We start from the raw sequence: 15,727 nt of genomic DNA, 5'->3' as shown, positions 1-15,727 counted from the left end.
TACCCTGGGCAGCATGGACAATATTTATTGTGTTTGCTAAGAGATGAAGTGAGAAGATTAATATGAAGAGGCCTTTCCACACTAACAATATTTCAGCAATAATTTCTTGAGCAGTTCTGGGCTGATTTTTTTTCCTTTCGTTTGGCATTTTATTTATGTCTTCAAAGTTGGCCAATTTTTGACTCGTTTCATTTTTCTATGATGCAACATTTCTAAGTGTCATCTCATAGACAATGAGTACTTCACCTTTGAATTTCACTGTTGACATATCCAAAGCTATTAATGTCTGGCTGTCCAACATAGAAAAGAAAGCATTTCATGTCAGAAATGCTGTTATATCCTGTTTCTTTTTCTGACTAAATTTATCCTTTCCTGTATATTTAAAATAGCCACTCCTCATAGCACTACAAATCAGCCATCCATAATATGAAACAAATGAGTGAATCACTAACTTTCACTTAAAGGACATTACTGAAGTCTATGCATAGGTGATCACAGAATGTTAGAGGTTTGAAGAAACCTCCAGAGATCATCAATGGTGGTTTGAAGAAACCTCCAGAGATCATCAAGTCTAACCCCTCTGCCAAAAGTAAGATCTATTCGGGTAGTCCACACAGGAATGCATCTGGGTGGGTTTTGAAAGTCTCTAGAGAAGGAGACTCCACAACCTACCTGGGCAGCCTGTTCCAGTGCTCTATCACCCTCACTGTAGAGAAGTGAGGCGAGTCAGTGAAGGTGTTTGGTTACTACTCCACACAAAAATGACAAAGGGTTGGCTATGAAAAGGGGGGTTTCAATGTAAACTCTATAGTCCAGTTGTCATTTTTACTATTTTTTTAATCTCTCTTCTTCCCCATCTCCCCCCTTTCCTCTCCATGTCCTATTTCTCCCCATTTTCCTCCTTTTCTTTCCATCTTCTTTCTTTCCTATCTTCATCTTTCCCCCATCTTCTTCCTTTCTTCTTCACCTACTTCTTTTCCCCCCATTTTCTTCTTTTCACTTCCATCCCTTTCCTCTCCAGCTCCCTCCCTTCAGCACCACCTCCCCTTTTCCACTATATCTGCCCCTTTCCCCCCCCCCCACCCCATTTCCCCTTTTATTCCCCCTCCCCCAAACACAGAGCACCTGGCTTTTGTTTGTGGCTCCTCCCATCCCAGCTGTGGGCACTTTGCCCTCCTTGTCTGCTCCCCTATTTAGTCCACCCCAGGAGAGGCAGAAGCCTCAAGCTGTGCCCATCTGGGCAGAGGGATCCTCCTCACATCGTCACTGGTGAGTCCTCATGGTGCATCACTGGGTGAATGGTGGAGGGGATCCAAAGGCCGGGGGGCCTGGTGTGGCCCCCCGGTCAGGTAGGGAAAGGCTCAATACTTACTCTACCAAGGGCATGAGCACCTGGTGATGGAGAAGCAAACCTAAAGTTGGCCTGAACAGAAGCACAGGAGCAATGCTGCTTGTCAACTGCAAGAGCCAGCCTGGGTGAGCTGCAGAAGCTGGAGTGTCTGCACCCAAGACCTGCTGAAGAGGTAATGGTTTGGAGTTAGATCAGGTCTGAACAAGGTCACAATGAGCTCACCTGCCTTGGCTCCAGCCTTCCCATTCCCCCACTGTTTCCATCTTTGTTAAGAGGATTCCAAATGTGATTCAAGGCAACTGATGAGGAGAGCAGGCACTGATCGTAGTAAATTCCAGGGCAGTGCTAGATTCTGTGATGCTTTATTGCTCTATGATTGTTGTTGAGGTGCTGAAAATTCAAGCAGTTGATCCTATGAGTGCTGTTGCCAATGTGTAAAACCTTGGTCCTGTGCAGGTGTCCCATGCAGGCATCTGCTTGTGGCCTTGAGCTGCAACATGGGAGGGTTAGGTTTGAGGTGAGGGAAAATGACCCTGCTGTGAGAGTGGTCAGGGACCAGAACAGGCTAGGTAGGAAGAGGCTTCTGGTAAGGTAAATTTCAGATGGCACTGTTAATATGAGGAAATGTCATTTAACTTTATGCTGTTCAAGGAAAATGAAGTGAATAAGGGACTGGTGAAGTTAGGGGAAGATGGAAAATATCAAGGGATGTCATGCAGGCAATTAGAAAGTGTAGCATAGGCTGGTAGCTCTTACTTAGGTATTCATGAGAGTAAGATCTTCTGTATGAGTTCCTGTACTTTTGCCTGTTTTGTCTCTGCTGGGGTAGGCTTCTCCCCCTCTGCTCAACCTTAGTTGTACCACATCTGTATATTATGTACAGTTCTGCACTCCTTGGTTGGAGAGAGACTGGGAACTATTGGAGAGAATTCAGTGGAGGGCTAGGAGGATGATTAAGGGAATGGAACATCTCTTTTCCAGAGCTCTCAAACTTTCCTTATAAGAGAGAAGGCCAAGACAGAAACTTATCAATGTTTGCAAATATCTGAAAGGTGGCTTTCAAGGAGGGTGGAACCAGTTTCTTCTTACAGAATCAGTCAGGTTGGTAGGAATCACGAGGATCATCTAATTCCACCCCTTCTGCTGTGGGCAGGGACACCCTACCCTACATCAGGCTGCCCACAGCCTCATCCAACCTGGCCTTAAACATCTCCAGGGATGAGGCCTCAACCACCTCCCTGGGCAACCCATTCCAGCCTCTCGCCACTCTCATTCTCAACAACTTCCTCTTCATGTCCACTCTGATCTCCCCATCTCCAGCTTTGCTCCATTCCCCCTAGTCCTGTCACTCCCTGACAGCCTAAAAAATCCCTCCCCAGATACTGGAAGGCCACAAGAAGGTCACCTGGGAGCCTCCTCTTCTCCAGACTGAACAGCCCCAACTCTTTCAGTCAGTCAAGATCCTTTTCAAAGATCTCAATGATAGGATGAGGGACAAAGGCTGTAACCTCAGTCACAGGAAATTCCATCTCAACATGGAAAAAAACCCCTTTTTTACTATGAGAGTGACAGAGAAACAGGTTGCCCAGAGAGGTTTTGGAGTGTCCTTCTCTAGAGATATTCAAAATCCACCTGGACATGTTCTTATGTGACTTGCCCTAAGTGGTTCTGTTTTGCAGAGAGTTTGGACTGGATGATCTCTGTAGGTCCCTTCCAAACCCTAGTATTCCATAATTCTTTGATTCTCTGTATTTATCAATAAATAAATGAAATGAGACAAGAGAATGAGCAAAAAAAGAAAACTGACTGCATGCTAACCACTGCAGTTCATTTAATCTTTAATGAACACTTGGAGAAAGGCAGTTGTAAGAGCTGATGCAACCTCAAACCTCTATCACAACTAATAAGCTCCTGCTGGACTGACATTGATGAACTGCTCATCACAGATTTCTCTGAGGTAGAGTAAAGCCATGGGCTTTCTGGTTTAGAAATAGCTACCTGAGGATAGTCTCAGCCCTGTACTGTTCTGCATGTGTGTCTCAGCAGGAGACTTATGAATAGTTACAATGCATCACACTCACTACTGAGAAATTTGGTCAAGGATGTTCTGTTTAAGCTTAAAACTCGTGGTCACAGAGCCATCTTTCTTAGTGTCAGGAGGAACCTGCACTCACATGAACTAAGAAACTTAGCTCCCTTGTTTGCTGCATACAGTAAATTGCTTTGGTTGTTCCTTTTGTGCTTTGCATTCTGGAAAGGGCCACCTGGCACCAAGGAGGAATGTCGAATGAGAAATGTCTGCCCAAAGACTGGAAACTTTCTGCAACTTCAATATGTATTTCAAATATTCTTCAGCTGAGAGACGATGGATGCCAATCAACAAATGGTGCTGTTGTTGATTTCCTGGACCTCGGCCTGACTGGATTGCCCAGGATGTGCACATCTGATGTCAGCTACCTTGAAGAGAAAAGGCTCATGTGCATTCGGGGTATGGCCAGGTAACAAGCGCAGGGACGGGGCAGATGTCCTCCCCAGTGCTGCCACTGGACTGCTGCAAATGCATGAATACACAGGAAGATTTCCTAGGGAGCTGCACCTGGACACCAATCTAAGAAACTGTATAAATAGGCATGAGCAATGCCTGCCAAGTGTGGACCTCCACCAGAAGAACTCCTGATGAACTCCTCAGAAGAACATCCCTGGGCCATGCATGCTTCCTTTTTTTCCCTCTCTCCCTCTGCTTTGTTCAACTTTATCATTTAATAAATAGTTTTGTGGTTGATATATATGGTCTCATGTGCACCTTAATTTCACAACATGGAAATCTATAAGAACAGATTTTGCTCCTCTGGACAGAGATATTGTTAATCTCTGTTCTCTGGACCTTGACAGCTATTCACAGGATCATCTTGTTCACCATATAGCAGTTAAGAGACAAACACGAAGAGCACTATCAATCCATCCTTTTAACCTAGTCCTCAAAATACTATTCAGAATAAGGTCTAAATGACTTGATATATGTTTTTAATTTGGTACAAGTATTACCTTTTAAAGGAGCATTTTGTGTAGTTGGATCAGATTGCCTTCCCTTTTTTTTAACTTTTCCTAGCCATTCAAATATTTTTATGCTTACTTGCAGACTTCTGGGGCAAATACTTTCCAAAACAGTTGTAGAAAAAGACCTGAGTGTTTGGGAGGGTTTTTTCCTAACTAAAAACAGGGGAGCTAGCAATGGCTATTAGTGCATATAAATAGGAAATAGTTTTCTCTTGAGATACAGATTCACAACCTCTCTGTCAGTTTAATGCAGCCAATAAGTCAGACTTGCTACAGATTAGGGGCAATGATCTGTCAGAGAGTAAGAGAGCCCTGCAGAGGGACCTTGCCAGGCTGGATGGGTGGGCAGAGGCCAGTGGGATAAGATTTAACAAAGCTCAGTGCAGGGTTCTATACTTTGGCCACAACAACCCCAAGCAGTACTACAGGCTGGGGACAGAGTGGCTGGAGAGCAGCCAGGAAGAAAGGGACCTGGGGGTACTGGTAGATAGTAGGCTAAAGATGAGCCAGCAATGTGCCCAGGTGGCCAAGAGAGCCAATGGCATCCTGGCCTGCATCAGGAACAGTGTGGCCAGTAGGTCAAGGGAGGTTATTCTTCTGCTGTACTCAGCACTGGTCAGGCCACACCTTGAGTGCTGTGTCCAGTTCTGGGCTCCTCAATTCAAGAGCGATGTTGAGGTGCTGGAACATGTCCAGAGAAGGGCAACAAAACTGGTGAGAGGCCTGGAACACAAACCCTATGAGGAGAGGCTGAGGGAGCTAGGGGTGTTTAACCTGGAGAAGAGGAGGCTCAGGGGTGACCTTTTTGCTCTCTACAACTACCTGAAGGAAGGCTGTAGCCAGATGGGTATTGGTGTCTTCTGCCAGGCAACCAGCAACAGAACAAGGGGACACAGTCTCAAGTTGTGCTGGGGAGGTATAGGCTTGATTTCGGAAGGGAGTTTTTCACAGAGCAAGTGATTGGCATTGGAATGGGCTGCCCAGGGAGGTGGTGGAGTCACCGTCCCTGGAGGTGTTCAAGAAAAGCCTGGCTGAGGCATTTAGTGCCATGGTCTAGTTGATTGGACAGGGCTGGGTGCTAGGTTGGACTGGATGATCTTGGAGATCTCTTCCAGTCTGGCTGAGTCTATGCAATGTCCTGGGAAAAGAAGCCAGCATGCATCATACCTCCACTGATGAGCTGAGAACTGACAATGTAATCTTAGATGATTAGAAGGAACTTGGCTTCTTTCCAACTGTAGAGTAGCTGTTAAGAGAACCTCTCTATAAAGACACTTCAATGTCACTGTAAGAGTATGCTTTCATTATAATCAATGTTGACTCCTAGATTTGTTTATAGGAAAGAAAAGGAAGAAAGGGGGGGGGGGGGGGGGGGGGCGGGGGCGGAAGGAGAGAATGGTTAAATTAGAAACATTCTGCAGCTAAAAATAAAACTTGCAGGGACAGGTTTTTGGTTAAGAACCTTTAATTGCAATAATAGATCATGTACTCATAGCTCAAAGTCAACACCAATCGAACAGCTGCCATTCAGCGTAAATACTGGAGGAAAGAATGGTCCTGAAACAGACTGAGCTTGAAGCAAAGATTTAATAATTAATTGTTGCTCAGTTTAGAATCAAAGTGAAACATTGGGTTTTAGCTCAGGAGGATATGCAAAGGGAGTGTGAATGAGATGGCTAAAGCAAGTTTAAGCATCGATTCCAAGGTGAGCAGCATTGTGAGCAGGATGATAGATAGAGCACACAAGTCTGCAGATTGTTGAGTTTGGGAGCTTGTGAAATTTTAGAGGGAGGATTTCAAGGGTAGTTTGGTCTGGCCTGAACATTCAGGGCTACCTGGCCAAATATTAGAGTTTGAAATTGTGACTAGCTGAAGTAATAAGGTTCCCCCATACATCAGCTCAATAAATCAACATCTAGTTCTAGGTAGCTTTAAAGGGTTACTGAGAAAATACACTAGAAGAACATATCTTTGTAAATCAAAAGTGCATGTTTAAGAATGTTGGCCTCTTCTCCCAGGCAATCAGCAATAGAACAAGGAGACACAGTCTCAAGTTGTGCTGGGGTAGGTATAGGCTGGATGTTAGGAGAAAGTTCTTCACAGAGCGAGTGATTGGCATTGGAATGAGCTGCCCAGGGAGGTGGTGGAGTCACCATCCCTGGAGGTGTTCAAGCAAAGCCTGGCTGAGGCACTTAGTGCCATGGTCTAGTTGACTGGCTAGGGCTGGGTGCTAGGTTGGACTGGCTGATCTTGGAGGTCTCTTCCAACCTGGTTGATTCTATGATACTTCTTTGTACATACTGTTGTAAGCACTTCAAATTGTAGTGCTTCTCTTACAGTTTTAAGTGGGTTTTATTTAGAAGGAAAACCCAGTTCAACATATGACTGACAGTTTTTGTTATAAATCATCATAAACTCCTACTGGATCCTAGCTGAGGTGGACTAATTTGGATTGGATGAGTTTTTAAGAATTAGAAAACAATGAATTATTATTCTGGAACACAAATGTCTCTAGGAAACATTCTTTCCATTTTATCTTCTTTTGTAAGGACACTTTCACGGATCATTGAAATCCTGAGAAATATTGAGAGTCTGGATGAAGTCAGAGGAATTGGTAGCATTTGTTATGACATTGGATTGGGATTTTGGACTGGACCCAAATCTGGGTTTTGATTGTTCACAGCTGAGGGTGTTAGAATAAACTGTCTGACCAGAACTGTACTAGAACAAACACTCTCTGGTGGAAAATATGGAGATAATAACAACTACTATCAAGTCCTTCAGAGAATAAATTCCAACTTTTTTGATGTTCAGGAATTGTTAATGAGCAGCCTGTGATTGTTTTTTTTTTTAAACTTATAAATTAATTAAATTAATCTCCTCAATATTTTTGATAAACACTCCATTTCCAGGGTTGTTTAGAAACAATTAATTGCAGGTTGTCTTCAATCAAAATGTTATTGATGTTAAATTTGCATCTCGGCCAACATTCTGTGTGTTATACTTGGAGCTAGGCAAGAAACATTTCTTAGATTTTTATTTTTTTTTGGGGGGGGTTGTTGTTGCTGGTAAGCTTTTAAACTCCCCCTGTTTCCCAGTGAAACCAGACACTTGGAAATGCCTCCCAAAAGAATGACTATTGCCCATATGGTATCCATGCAGATTGTGTTCTTCCTATGTGGAACAAATCCTTGTGTGGCATTTGAAACACAAAACACAATCACTTAAGGTATTGCTTCTTTTGGCTTTCTGTCTTGTACTTTGACTTTTAATTTGGACCCAAGAAATCTTTATTAAGTTTTTTTTTTTTTCCCAACCAGGTAACCTCAAGAAATGTTTTAATTTAAGCAAACTCAATTTTTCATCAAAACCACTGTTCTTTGAAAATGCTATCCTATCTATAATAATATAATACACATATAAAATATACATACAATGCACATTTTAAAATATAAATGGTAGAAACTCAAAAGTCAGGAAAGAAAAAAACAAACCCTTACCAACTTATTTCTTCAGTTCAGAGGATAAATTATCCAAACTGTTTGGAACGGAAGAAAAATACTCACAACTTTTCTGGTAGACAGCTTTCTACTTTCTTACAGCAACAATTTTTGTAGCCTTAAATAAAGTAAGTGAGGTCAAATGGAGCTTTCTAAACCCAAGTAATTTGGTTGAGGTGCCTTCTCCAGGACGTTATTTACCCTACCTTAAAGTACATGCCGAGAATAGTGTGATGGTTTGGATGTTACTTGCTCCCCTTACTCTTATGAAATCATCCTGACTAGACTCAGCCAATTAAGGAATGCAGCTTTATATTTACAGTTTAGCACAATATATACAGCTACAGACAGAGATGTACAAGTTAAAAAGTCATACAGAAACACAACAGTCTTCCCAGAAAACAGAGACTCCAGGAGGAGCTCCCAACCACCCTTCTACCTTCTTCTCACCTCTCTACCTTACCCCAGACTTTGCTTTATGTTCAAGGTGAGTTTGGAGAATTGGCATGGGGGGTTAGGAGGCAGACAGATTAGTTACACAGACAGCAGGTTAGGGAGAGAAAGGAGGCAGCCAGAGAGAGAGAGCAACTCTGTTATCTGTGTTTGTGTTCTTGTTTGTATACATCTCAGCAATCTTATGAGTGAAGTAGACATCACCACTGTTTCCTTTTCACAGCCTATAAGCTAATTCTTCTCACCAAAATATTCTAGCTAGCTTCAAGCTAGCACAAATAGGTAGACTGCAGGTGGAATGGCAGTATGTTGAACTGAAATTGCTAATATTATCTGAAATGGTTATTTATGTCCTTTCGATTTGTGGATAAGCTCCTAAAAGTCTTTCCTCCCCCCAAAAAAAGTTCTCATTTGTAAGTCCCTTAATCTCACGCTCTGTGAATTCTTTTAATATCCATTTAGAATGAAGCATTTCTTTGAATGCTCCTTCCAGCCAATTTCTTCTCTAAATGGCTCATGGAAAGCAGAGGATATGGTGTGTTTGATGGTGGGATGAATCATGGATTGGTTAAAGCCTTTGAGATGGAACAACTTCTAACTTTTAAGACATTCACACCAAGAAGCACCAAATATTTCTAATCTCTAAAGCTTTTATGTTATTTGAACACAAGCTACCATGACATAAGCTTTCATGTAAAGGATACTTTGAGTGAGATAGTTGAAATTAAAGGCTTAAAACTCAATCACTTTCCCCCAGTCATTTCGTCCTTTCAAGGAAGGTCTTTATTAGAATCCTTTGTGGGTGTATGTGAATTCCACAGTGCCCACAGGATCCCTGGGAACACCTCCTTGCAATCATTTCTCCAATTTGACTTCATCTATGTTCTCTGCCAGAAACCCTTCAGCTGTATTCAGGACTTTCCTGCTCTTCATTTGGAATCACTGTGTAATTCTAAATCCTTTTCTGTCCTATTGCATTCCAGAAGCTTCACCCAGCTGTGATTACTCTGTTACTCTCCAGAAGGATGCTCTTTCTCATCTATTCAAGACGTGCCACAGCATGTAATTAGCAAAGACCAAGGACCAATGAAATGCTTGTATCATCTATTTGAGATGTGAAAGCAGGTCATGATTTGCTGCTATACATCCAGAGCTTAAAGGCCAGAAAGAGATAATCTCCACCATAGATGCACTTATGCAAGAGAAGTAGTAATTTATTTTACCCCTCAGCTTGCAAGGTCTGTGACTCTGCACAGCAGTAGCTCTTGCAAACACACAGCTTCTTCATCCTGGGAGCCTCTTTTCAGAGCTCTTTATTTTTGGAGCTTGTTTGGGATTGCTCTTTGGCATGAGTTGGTGAATAGAAACATATACACAGACAAACATGTACATTGGTCCTCAAATACATGTCTGTGCACACCTGCCTTGCATTTTTTCATCAGCAGGCTACACAAGACCTGAAATCAGTCAAGATTGCTAAGACAAGTCAACAGAGTACAGTAGTGGTCCTGATATTTCTCAGTTTCCATGATAGATAAAAATGTAAGTGATTGGAAAAATCTTTCTAAGGTGTCACTAAGGAGTTCTATAGCTGACAGGACAAGATGCTGACAAAAGAAAGCTACAAATGGAATTTTCTATAGGTTTAATTCTTAGCTCATAAACCTTAAAGGAAGGCAGAAGGTTTTGCTTGAAGCTGCAAAACTCAATGTAATATGATAACATGCTGATTCCTCTGATTTTCCTGGGAATTAAATAGAAAATAGGTAGGAATACAGGGACAGTTGCAAAGTAAGAATGAACCTTAGGAAGTGTTAATTCCTGGTGGATAGAGTCAAGAGGAGGAGAAATGTGAAAGACATAAATTTATCTGTCTTACTAACTAGGGTCCCTGGGATGGCAAGTATTAGTTCATAAACATGTGAACTGGGTGGCATAAAATGGAGATGACAGCATAGTAGCAGTAAGACATCCATCCTTTATTTCAGAGGGAAGAGACAGAAGATTACAGTGTTTGTCTTTCTCAAGGCAGAAATATACAGAGGGAAGTGAGTGTGTGTTTTCTCATATTTAACTGGAAGCTAAAGAAGCCAAACCCAGATTGTTCTTTCTATAATTGCAGGAGAGCACACACACTTGCAGTAGCTGACTGCCTTTTGCTACTTCACTGTGGCACTACAGATGTTTTATTAAGTGAATTGTAATAACCTCTTGCCTTGAGAGTGCAACACCATGTGGTGATGTAATGGGATGTCCTTCCTTTTATGTTCTGTCTGATTCATTTCTCCCTTTTAATCATTTAAATGCTTAGACAGGTGGTTTGAATAAGTCAGAAGTACTACCTTTTATGTACTTTCTGGTATCCTATGTAAAAATATTTCCACTGAGTAACAGGAGAGAGGGTAGTCTTTGCATAAAGCTGTTCATGCAATAATAATCTTACTCTGCAGCACAAGAATGGGTAGATTATGAAAGAACAGTTCCAAGTCTTCTTCTACAGTTGCAGGAAGGGGATTTTTAGATGGTTTGCTGCTTCAGACCTTCCTGATACCTGCATCATGGATGAATGCAAAAGAAGTATCATTTGCTTGAGATGCTCATCTGTCTTTATTTTTAAATGTCTATCTAAAGATAGACAAACGACTTATTATTTTTTTGCCAGAGCTGGGGTGAATTGAATGTCATTTCAGGATCAAAAAATCTTCCTTGAGCCTCTGACTAACCAGAACTCTGAATGTTCTAAATACTTTTCACTTGTATTGTTTGTTATAGGAAGAGATAACACATTGCTTTAGCTTATACAACAAGCTCATACACAACAGGGCCTGCTAAAAATATTGTTCCCATCTTTGCCAGAAGCTCCCTTTAAATACCCAAATCCCACTCTACTCCAGGCTGACCAATCCCAACTACCTCTCTCAACCCTTTCACATAGAAGAGGTGGTTCAGCCTTTTCATCCTGGACACTCTCAACTAAGTCCATGTCTTTCCTATTTTGAAGAGTCCAGAGCTGGTTGCAATACCCCAGGAAGAGTCTCATCAGACCATAGTAGCTGGGCTGAATCACCTCCATCAACCTGCTTTTCATGCTTCTTTTCATGCAGCCCAGAATGATTCATCTACTGGGCTGTAAGTGTACACTCTTGGCTCATGTCCAGCTTTTACCTCAAGTCTTCTCCGTGGGGCTGCTCTCAATCCTTTCATCCCCCAGCCTGTATTGATACTGGAAGATGCTTCAACCCTGATACAAGACCTTTCACTTGGTCTCGTTGAAACTCATAATGTTCACATGAGCCTGTACCTCAAGCTTGTCTAGGTCCCTCTTGATGGCAGATTCCCTAAAAATAACATTTCACATCTCTTTATTGTTTTTATTATGATGACCATTCCTTTTTGGTAATGAAGGTGTCTGTGATGGTTTGGGGGTTACCCCGTCCCCCCACACTTTTGTATTTGCCCCAGCTAACTGAGACGGACCCTGGGAATATAGATGAAGCAATTTATTTACAGCTAGCAGAATTTACAAGCAGCTATTTACAATATATACAGTTATATACAATTATATACAGAAATATACAAAGGATAAACAATGCAAAAGCACAACTCCCCTCCCAGAAACCTGAGTCCCCAGGAGGGGCTTTCAAACCACCCCAACACCTCCCCCCGGCCCTCTCAACCTTACCCCAGTTCTCAGGAAGAAAAGAGGTGCAGCCAAGAGGTTAGGGAGCAAGGTTAGTAGGAGCAGGGTTAATGAGATGTGACCAGGTCCAAGGCAAAAGCAAGAGTGAGAGACAAAATGGAGAAAAAGTCTTTCTTCTTCCCAGAGTTCTCAGCGAGGCTATGAGAGAAGTTGACATCAACTGTTTTCATTTCACTGCCTGTTATCTAGTTCTGTTACCAAAACATTCTAGCTTGCTTCAAACTAGCACAGTGTCTAAATTGGTCATTTCTGGTTTTAAGAATGTTCACATGTTGCTAAAAAATTTAAATAATTGATTCTGTTCTCCACATAAGGCACTGAAGTAAGCCAGCTGCTGAGACAGAACTGTTCTTGTGCTAGTTTTGAGCATGTCCAGAACTAGAAACAGGATTTTTTTTAATGTGATCCTTTTCAAAGAAAGGTCTATTGAAAACTACCTGTCAAGGAATGAATTCTGAAGGACCATCTTCTGATTAGTCCACTCTGTCAGCCAACCATGTGTCCACTGAAGACATAAAAAAATCTCCTCCTATTGATATCAAGAATACAGTTCAAAGCCTGCTGCTCAAACTAAGGACTTGATCTGACTCTTAAAAAAATGTATGTAAGAAGGACTGCTGTGCCTGTGTGAAATTCCACCAACACTGGTGAGGCTTTTATGTCCAGGATAGTTTGGTTATACATTGCAGTTTGAGGTGAATAAGCTATTTGATATTAAATCAACACAGAGCCTGATCAACCTGCAGGAAACAAACAAACTCTCTTTCTGTGAAGCCACACAGAGCAAGGATAAGCAGCACTGGGAAATCCTAGGCTTCAGATCAAGATGCATGTTGAGTGTAGGGCTTTGGAAGCAGAGAGATGAGCTAACTCAGCTGTGACATGAGATCACTAGCGTGAAGAGCACATGCTATGGAAAACAGCTTAGCTGTGCATATAGGTTGAAGCTGCAAATGAATGAGAGGAGTTGGAATATGAACAGCTGATGTTAATGTGCTTGGAGTTAAGTGCATGTGGACAAAGTGCTGAATAAATTCAGAATTGCATGAGGGGAGATCATAACTGAAAGCGTTGGGCTGTATCCCACAGCACTTAGACTTGAGCTGCTGTTTGACTCTGCTACGCTGTTTGATTAGCACTGTGATGCATTTCCTACCTACCATGCTGCCCGAACAAAGGCATGTAGAGTGTCTGGTGCAGCTTGTGGACCAGTTCATGTCTCTTAACAATTGAGTCAATAATGGACACCCAAGGAGGAAACGGGCATCAGGATTTGTCACTGATGGCTCACCTGGTTCACTGTTTAAAATCAGTTTTGAATAAATTGCTGCTTCTTTTGTGATCCTTGGGCATGCTTGTTGCGGAGGGGATTTCTCTTCTTCCTTCCTTATTAGGGGAAGGTGAGAAATTAATCTGAGGCAGTATTAATTTTTTATAAAATGATTTATTAAAATTGATATTTACAAATTTGTACCACCCCCAACCACCATGTAATCAAGTTCGTTGTGCAAAGTTATGAAAACAGCTGGGATATATTTACAGGGATTTGGTTATTAAATGGAAATATCAAATTATCAACAACTATAGACAGAGAGAAAGATTCCCTTAGGCTTAATGCCTCTTAACAACTATACTGTCTGCCCAGCTGTCAAGGTCTGGAGGAGCAGAGATGAACAGTATCTCTGTCCACAGGAGCTAGACCAGTTCTTATGGATTCTGTGTTGTGAAATTAAGGTGCAAACGAGACCATATATCACCATGAAACTGTTTATTAAAGGATAAGGTTGGGCAAAACGGAGGGAGAGAGGGGAGAAGGGGAAGAGAGAGAGAGATATCAGAACAGAGTGAGAGAGGGGAGAAGGGGGAGAGAGAAAGAGATCGATGGAGAAAAAAAGAAGGAGCAGGGAAGGGGAAAAGGCTGTGATCATATTACCCTCAGTTGCAGATGGAGGGGAGAGAGAGAGATGGGTGCGTGGCCCAGGGATGATCTTCTGTGGAGTTTGTCAGAGGTTCTTCAGGTGGTGTGCAGTTCTGGTGGTCTGGTGATGGTCTGCCCTTGGTGGTCCAGTGGAGACGTCACTGGTGGTCCGATGGAGGTGCCACTCTTGGTCTGGTGGGGATGCCACGGGTGGTCTGATGGGAATACCACGGGTGGTCCAATGGGAATGGTGGTCCGCTGGGAATGCCACTGGTGGTGCGGTGGGAATGGCACTGGTGGTGCGGTGGGAATACCACTGGTGGTGCGGTGGGAATGGCACTGGTGGTGTGGTGGGAATGCCACACTTTGGCAGGCATTTCTCCTGCCTTTTTATACAGTTTTCTGCTCAGTGTGCAGCTGCAGCCCCCGCAGGGCATCTTCCTGTGCATTCTCACACATTCGCAGGGGTCCAGCGTCGCCGGGGGGAGGGCCTCCGCCCTCTCTCGGCTACACCTGTCCACACCCTGCATACACAGCCCTTGGGGGCAGCTGAGATAAGATGGAGGCTTCCTGGGCAGTCCAGCCAGGGTGAGGTCTAGGAGTTTCAAAGGTATTGTCTGTTGATTTGCATCTCTGAGCTTTTGGGCCAAGCACCGAGTCTGAGTCCCAGAAGTAACAAGATTAAGGAGAGATGATGCAATCTTTGTTGATTAAGGAGGGACGATGCAATCTTTATCTTTGTTGATTAACAAGAGAGAGGATCAGACTCTCACACCAGCAAGGGCTGAAACTGTGTCTGCTCTTAAGACAGAAGTAACTTATTTTACAAAGGAATTAAAGCTTGCTTAAATGTGTTGCTCTTAAGTATTAATCATTAATCACCCTCCCGGGATTGTGTCACAGCGTGTGCCCAGTATTGGGGTCTTGGTGAAGCTGGAATCTTAATCTACCTTAATAGGCAGTAGCTGTTTGCTTGGACCCTCCAATAGGGGATCACCTGGGCAGACCCCAGGGGTACACGGGCTGTGTGTGTGTGTGTTACACAACCTGTTTACTCCCATGGGTCCTGGCAGAAAAACATGTCCAGGCATGTAGAGGCATAGAGAGGCCTCAGTTTCAGGGCTGCTGCCCCTCCACCACAATGCTTTTGGCAGATATGGGGCACAATGAACACAGTACATATATGGATGTAAGGAGTAGCTTGGGCTGAGGTATGTGTCTCCATATTATACCTGTATTCCAATGATACTCTGAGCACTCCATGATCCTGATGCAGGAAGGACTTACACAAAGAAGGATCATTCTTATTTCACCCTGTCTATCACTGTAAATACTGACTAATGCCTCAGACAAACACAAGAGACGAGTCAGGCCTTTAGTGCCTGGGTGGCACAATGGTATTTTATGATATTTAAGACTTGCTTACTAAGAGTAGTACTTTTGAAATCCCAGACTGGCTTGAGAAACAAAGTTTAACTTCTAAATCTAGTTATATCTGTTCAAGTCAATAGTATGCTGATTCTCCCTGCCCCATTTCATCTCATCCCATTCCAGCCCTAGGGCAATTTTGTTGACTGCCTGAGGATGCTTTGTCCAGCTGTACTTGACAGCATGCTCTATGGGATGGAAATTCTGGGCTTACAAGTTGTCATGCTTCTTTGGTTCACAGGATGCATCCATTTGGAAGAGACCTCAAAGATCATGCCACTGTTAACCCAACACTGAAGGATCAACAATAAACCATGGCC

General features: G+C 42.8%; 1 long non-coding RNA gene across 1 annotated transcript; it reads left to right on the top strand.

The window, feature by feature from the left end:
- The first annotated feature begins 1,205 nt into the window (after positions 1-1,205).
- On the top strand, positions 1,206-4,130 carry LOC135173533 (uncharacterized). Its single transcript, XR_010301366.1, has 3 exons — positions 1,206-1,269; positions 1,382-1,523; positions 3,610-4,130. It is a non-coding gene; the product is annotated as an uncharacterized LOC135173533 (long non-coding RNA).
- Positions 4,131-15,727: the final 11,597 nt, after the last annotated feature.

The sequence above is a fragment of the Pogoniulus pusillus genome, chromosome 3 (genome assembly GCF_015220805.1).
Source record: "Pogoniulus pusillus isolate bPogPus1 chromosome 3, bPogPus1.pri, whole genome shotgun sequence".
NCBI classification, from domain to species: Eukaryota; Metazoa; Chordata; class Aves; order Piciformes; family Lybiidae; genus Pogoniulus; species Pogoniulus pusillus.
This window is presented reverse-complemented; position numbering and strand designations above follow the sequence as displayed.